Here is a 6781-nt window from a genome sequence, read left to right as displayed (position 1 = left end):
TTTTGCGATGGATTGCGCAACTCTATCTCTAATGTAACCGCTCTAAGCTAGTTTGAGTCCATCACAAAGTCCCCATAATTTAGATCCACAATAGATGCTTTAATCCAATGTAGTCTCAAATCATCCTTCCCAACAGTTGCCGCCCAAGGACGTTTCAATTGAACTGATATAATTTGTGACTGTTTGAGGCTGCCGTCGCATGGCTAAAGAAAGCATATATAGTTGCTGCGGTCAAGGCCGTTCATGTGACGTGGTGGAGGAACTTCGGTTCTGAAAGAACCTGATGTGCTTTTTAGATTTTAAAAAGGCCCAACAGGTTGAAGCCAAGGCAATACAGAGAGACTTACAGTTTGGTTTGAGCGAGTGAGGTGTCGACATTAAGCAAACCGACACCAAGTTTTCACTGAATGTTCGATAAATTCCCATTTTGATTAAGATCAACAAGAGCTAGTACAAAAGTTTGATTTATAAAGGTCTAAGCTACATCTGATTTTCAGCTGTTGCGCAATGTTCATTCTCAATCCGACCCCACAAAATTTCTCACAAGTCTATCCATTCATTAGAATCACTAGGCTTCCATGGGATCTCAGCTACGTGAGGGGCAGAACTCAAAGTGACTTATTGAGTCAAGAGTCACTCGCTTGATCTAATACTTGTAGAAACAAAAAATATAATGCTTTGCCATGGAATACTATGCGATTGATGTGCATCTTGGCACCAAAATTTTGTGCATTTGTCAATGATGATCATACTCTTCATTGTTTCCTAATGCACCTCCTAAACAACTAGGACTCCCATCACTCCTAGCACTGTCGAATTATTTGCGAGCTGCTATGTTCTCAACTAGATGAATGTTATGGATAATAACAGGGATATAATATTATAATACCCATTTCATACTTCTTCCAATTCCTTTTCAGGGCACGCAATGATTTCGAAAATGTCTTTAGGCCATCCTCAAATATTTTCTTTCAATTAGCTCTTTCATCACTGAGACTGCATTTAACTTTTGTATTTCTGTTTAATCGTTCACGAATGACTCAAATTTTCAGATTTTGGCAGCTGCAGGTGCTCTCTGCAACGAACAGAAGCAAGTGAAAGAAGGCAGATGAGCCTCTAAATCTTTGGAGCAATGATAGCTCGCGACTCAGTGAGAATGCCTCGGATGAAAGAGGCGCTAGTACAAACAGTCTTCATCCTCTCATTAAGCATTCCATTTGGCAATTCCGAATCCTTTGATAACATCTCTTTCAATTTCCCATCTTTTCAATTGAACGATGAGAGAATAACTTTTCAGGGCAATGCCTCCGTGCTGAACTCCATCATCCAACTCACTATAGGTGAGCCATTGGAGGAACCCATATATATAGTTGGCCGAGCATTATATCATCAACCCATGCACCTGTGGGATAGCTCAACAGGGAATGTGGCAGATTTTGTCAGCCAGTTTACTTTCTCTATCAATTCCCGTATGAAACCCCTTCATGCTGATGGATTCGTTTTCTTTCTCGCTCCCAGTGGATCGCAGATCCCTGAACGCTCAGAAGGAGGCTTTCTAGGCCTCACAGGTTCAAATCCAAACTCTACCAACTCTAGTACCCCATTTGTTGCGGTAGAGTTTGATACTTTCTATAACCATTCAACAAATCCATGGGATCCGCTCTGTTATCATGTGGGTATTGATGTAAATAGCCTGACTTCTGTCAGTAATACTTGTGTCTCATGGATGAATGACAAGATACTCCTTGGTCAGCGACTCCACGCTCAGGTCACATACAATTCTAGAGCAATGAACTTGAGTGTTGTTTTTAGAGATGATGCTGATAATTATACCAGCCTCTACTATCACCCAATCAATCTGACAAAGTACTTGCCGGAATGGGTGGTTTTCGGTTTCGCGGCAACAACAGGGCAGTTGTTTGAGGCTCATACAATTTTCTCGTGGGAATTTAACTCTAGTCTACGAACCCTTGACAAAAAGAGTAAGTCATGGGTGAAGGGCGCTATCTTAGGCTTAATCTCTTTGGTGTTTCTTATCCTTGTTGCAGGATTTGGCTGGTATGGTTATAAGCTAACGAGAAATGGAAATGATCATAGTGGAGAAGAAGAAGATGTTCTGACGATTGACGAAGGATTTGAACAATCAAAGGGACCCAAGAAGTATTCCTACAAGGTCTTGGCTGTTGCGACTAACAACTTTGCCAATAGTCGGTTGCTTGGGGCAGGGGTTTCGGAGAAGTGTATGAAGGCCACCTTGCTGATGCAAAATCCCATGTCGCCATCAAGAAGATCACTCCAAATTCCAAACAAGGCATAAAGGAGTATGCCACTGAAGTGAAGACGATTAGACATCTCAGGCATAAAAATTTGGTGGAGCTCATCGGCTGGTGTCATGAGAAAAACGAGTTCCTCCTTATGTATGAGTTCATGGCTAATGGTAGCTTAGACTCTCATTTATTCAAAGATAAAATTCCGCTGACATGGGAAAGGAGGTACAATATTGCTCAAGGCATCGCCTTGGGGCTAAAATACTTGCATGAGGATTTGAAACACTGCGTTGTGCACAGGGATATAAAGTCTAGCAATATCCTACTCGACACATTTTGAGGCTAAGTTGGGCGATTTTGGCCTAGCTCGGATGTTTGACCATGCCAAAGGGTCGCAAACCACTGTATCGGCTGGGACACTAGGATATTTGGCCCCGAATGTATCTACAAAGGCAAGGCAAGTAGGGAATCTGACATCTACAGCTTTGGAGTTGTACTCCTAGAAATATCCTGTGGACGAAAAGCTATCGACCTGAGGGCATCAGAAGACCAAGTCCAACTAGTGGAGTGGGTTTGGGAGCTCTATGGAATTGGAAAGTTATTAAATGCAGCGGATCCAAAGTTAGGAAAAATTTTTGACACAAGACAAATGGAGTGCTTAATGATTGTCGGCCTCTGGTGCGCTCATCCGGACCCTAAGGAACGGCCTCCCATAAGCAGAGCGATAGCCTTTTTGAACTTCGATGCTTCCCCGCCCATTCTCCCGCTGAAGTTGCCCATCCCGACATATATCGCACCTCCAACTTCGACGCCTGAATTGTCACACATTTCGTCCTCCAACTTCAGAAGCAGTGAACCATCGAGCGCTTACAGTACTGAACCGTCCGCATTTACCAGCTCTTCCTAGAAATCTTCAAGTTCAGCTTCTTCTGAATTTCTTTCGAACGCAGAGTAAGTTCACTGCTTTTATGGGTTTGTATTGCAACTTTGTGTCCTACTATCAGTAAGTATTACATGTGTTATAAGCACTGCTGCTTGTTGCTGCGGCTTGTTAGATTGGACGGAATTGACTTCTCTGTGGAAGCCGAAGCCGGAGAATCTTGTTTCCCTGTAATGTTAACGACGTGGAACTATTGCTGCGAGCGTCGGTGGTTGTCATTACTAATTAGTCATCCGTTGCTTTGCTTTTCTTTATATTTTTAAATCCCTAAATTTATTTCTTTAGCTTTAAATAATGAAAAAATGTCAAGTCAATTGTCATGCTAACACGGCTAAAGATTGGGATTAGACTTTTCCTCAAAGAATAATAGTACGTGAAACGATTTTGGGATTTGGCCTTCAATTTATACAAATGAAGTATATCTAAATCAAGAGGATCAGATCGAGATCTTCAACCTCAATCAAGGGTCATTTAAGATCGTGACATCGATCAACTAACGATGGTTAATGAATAGTGATCTCGGAGGTCGTCCGCTTCCTAAGGACATAGACTGAGAGACTATTATAATTGCGATGGTCACTGTGGTGACAAACGATGAGGATGACAGCTATTACGAACGATGCAATGAGCTGTGAGAGAACAAAATGAATTTTATGTGATGTATACGTGACAATGACATGACGTATAATCAATTAATCAAAACTGAGGGCATACACATGCAAGATCATGGGTTTCCAGGGTCTTAAATGCATTCAAATCAGCAAGGCAAGTAAGGAATTGGACATCTATAACTTTGGAGTTGTCCTTCTGGAGATACTGTGTTGAAGAGAAGTCGTCGACTCAAGGCCAGTCTCATGCCCGCTTGTGGACTGGATTTGGGAGCATTATGGAGCAAGAAGCCTTTTGGAAGCATCAAATCCAAGATTAGGAGAAGAGTTTGATGAGAAACAAGTTCAATGCTTGACAATTCTAGGGCTTTGGGGTGCTCATTTAGATTATAAGCTCAAGCCTTCTTTTATCAGAGAAGCAACAAAGTGTCCTTAACGATGAGGCTTGGCATCAGACCTTCCCATACAGATGCCTGTCTCAACATATCAGCTCCTCTTTCCGGAACATCCATGTTATCATTTCGGAGACTAAATTTTGAACCAGAAAGTCCGCGACCAATTTTGTCGATTAAAACGGGAATTTAAAAAGTCCAATTAACAATTCGATACCAGGAAATATCAGAGCTACAAGGCCCCACTAAAGAGAGGGCCTTCAGGGACGAAGTTGTGATTTTGTTGATTAAATTCTTCTTAGTGATGAATGTTTTGATTGCTCGAGATCTTTTTGGTGACGGAACTAGAATTTTGTCAGCATAAGTCAAGTGTTTAGTGATGAAAAGTTTTCATCTTGAGATAATCAACATTTATCGAGGGAATTTGCATTTTCCATCCCTAAAGATGAATTTTCGCCATGAAAACAAGCTTCGCCCTTAAAGGTTTCCTCTTAAAAGAACGATGAAATTTTTGTCACTACAGATCACCTTCAGGGTCGATTTCTATTTTCTTTGCCAACACTTAGTTGCTATAATATACTATTCTAATGGGTCTATTTTAATCTGTTTTTACTTTTTTAATTTTTGGTCAACTTTAATTTTGCGACTTACGCATTTTGACTTTCTGTAAGTCCAATTCTTCTGAAACACTCATAAATTGACATATTTGTTTATATATAATTTTTCAAGGATTTTCTGAAATTCCAATTATATTAAGAACTTTAACGAGAAAAAAGTACCTTTTATTTTTATCTAGGTCCAAAACAAAAAGGTTACTTGAAAATACCATACATACATTAATGCCCCTCGTAGATCTTCATGTCTCTGACTATGCTTCCGATGTTCGCGTTAGAGGCTTGTTTGATTAACGGATTCTTCTTTAGCTTTTCATTGGAGGATGGAAAAGGGCACATGAAAATGTCGCCTGGTCCTACACAGGTCGATTATCTCCCAAAACTTGACCTTGACTTGGAGGTGGCCGTTCTTTATCCCACTTGTATTTTTTGAACAGTCCACTTTTATCCAATATAATTGACAAAACAGAGATATTCTCTTCTTCTTCTGACTGGCTTGGTGGCTGGCTTTAGCTCAACTTTCATTCAAAGATCCAGGTTCTCTCTCTCTCTCTCTCTCTCTCTCTCTCTCTCTCTCTCTCTCTCTCTCTGCGTGTGCCTAGCGTTATGGTATTTTTGTTGGTTTGTCAAAGGATTTTGAACAGTGTTTAGTGAATCTTTCCATAGCATATGTGCTAACATGGAGGTCGGGACACCTGGAGTGCCATAACTTGGCACGCCGGGACACTTAAGTGCCATAACTTTAAAATGGTACACTTAAGTGCCATCATCGGAGTAAAATGGGACACTTAAGTGCCAATCCGCGAAAAACCGGCCAAAATGCAGACGTGGCATTTTCCGGCGACAAGCTTAACGATGTGGCAATTTTTTTTTTTTAAAAAGCAGACGTGGAGGAGGAAAACGACATCGCCCCATCCACTGTGCACTTGGCCAAACAAAACGACGTCGTTCGTTTATTTGGAATTTAACATTTTGTCGGTTCACGCAGGTCGACGTCCTCTCCATCCATCCATCGCCGTTCACAGCTCGCCGTTCGCAGGTGATCGCCGCCGTCGTCGCCGCCTTTGTCGGTCGCCGTCGTCGGTCGGCGTCGTCGGTCGCCGTCGTCGAGCGCCGTCATCGCTCGCCGTCGTCGATTTGCTCAGGTTTTTTCTCTTCTTCCTCTCCCCTGTGGTGAAATTAGGGCTCCGACTCGTTTATTAGGGCTTGGACTTCAAATTTGGGGGTCGGGCTGGGGAAAGGTCAGGCTTGATGTGAGATTTAATGGCTGAGATGTAGTGCTACAATCCTATTGGGGGTTCAAATTGACAGCTTAGGAGCGGCATTGAAATATAGGCTCGGTGTAGGGCTCGAGGGGGAAATTAGGGCTCGGTGTAGGGCTCGACGTCGCCTCATCCACTTTGTGATGTGTGATTCATTCAGGTGTTGAATTGTGATGTGCGAAAGTAATTTGTAGTGGTCGGATGTGAAATGTGCGATGATTGGTGATTGTTAGGGTTCGAGTATTGGACTTTGCACATGTGAGAATCGAAGGTTGTGGGGATGGGGACTTCTGGATATTTGTTTAATAAATTGCATTGTTGAGGACCCATGCTGAGGAATCTCTCCATATTTTAAAGAAATGCGACGGCATAATCAAAGCAGTTGTCGGGTCCCATCTTAATTTTTATTTGTCCTTGTCCCGAGGCCTGTTGTTTTCAAGTCTACAATGTTGTCGACGACCGCATCTTCCCTCTCTCTTCTTCTTTTCTTTTCTTTTCTTTAATAAAGAGTGTGGGGACCTCCACTTGCAATTGTCTCTGTTCTTTGTGAATGTGGTCCCAAAATAGTTAATTGTATATTTGTCCTCTTTGTTGCAGAAATGGCGCATAAAGACTATGTTGCTTGTCATCGTTTACTACGGTGGAGATTTTGTGATTGGGGAGGATGAGTGGGAGTATGAGGGGGAATGAGGGTACTA

General features: G+C 42.1%; 1 pseudogene; it reads left to right on the top strand.

Moving 5' to 3' along the window:
• Positions 1–1396: 1396 nt before the first annotated feature.
• Positions 1397–3232, top strand: LOC120295962 (annotated as a pseudogene).
• The last annotated feature ends 3549 nt before the right edge of the window (positions 3233–6781 follow it).

Source organism: Eucalyptus grandis, chromosome 7 (assembly GCF_016545825.1).
Source record: "Eucalyptus grandis isolate ANBG69807.140 chromosome 7, ASM1654582v1, whole genome shotgun sequence".
Taxonomy (NCBI): Eukaryota; Viridiplantae; Streptophyta; class Magnoliopsida; order Myrtales; family Myrtaceae; genus Eucalyptus; species Eucalyptus grandis.
This window is presented reverse-complemented; position numbering and strand designations above follow the sequence as displayed.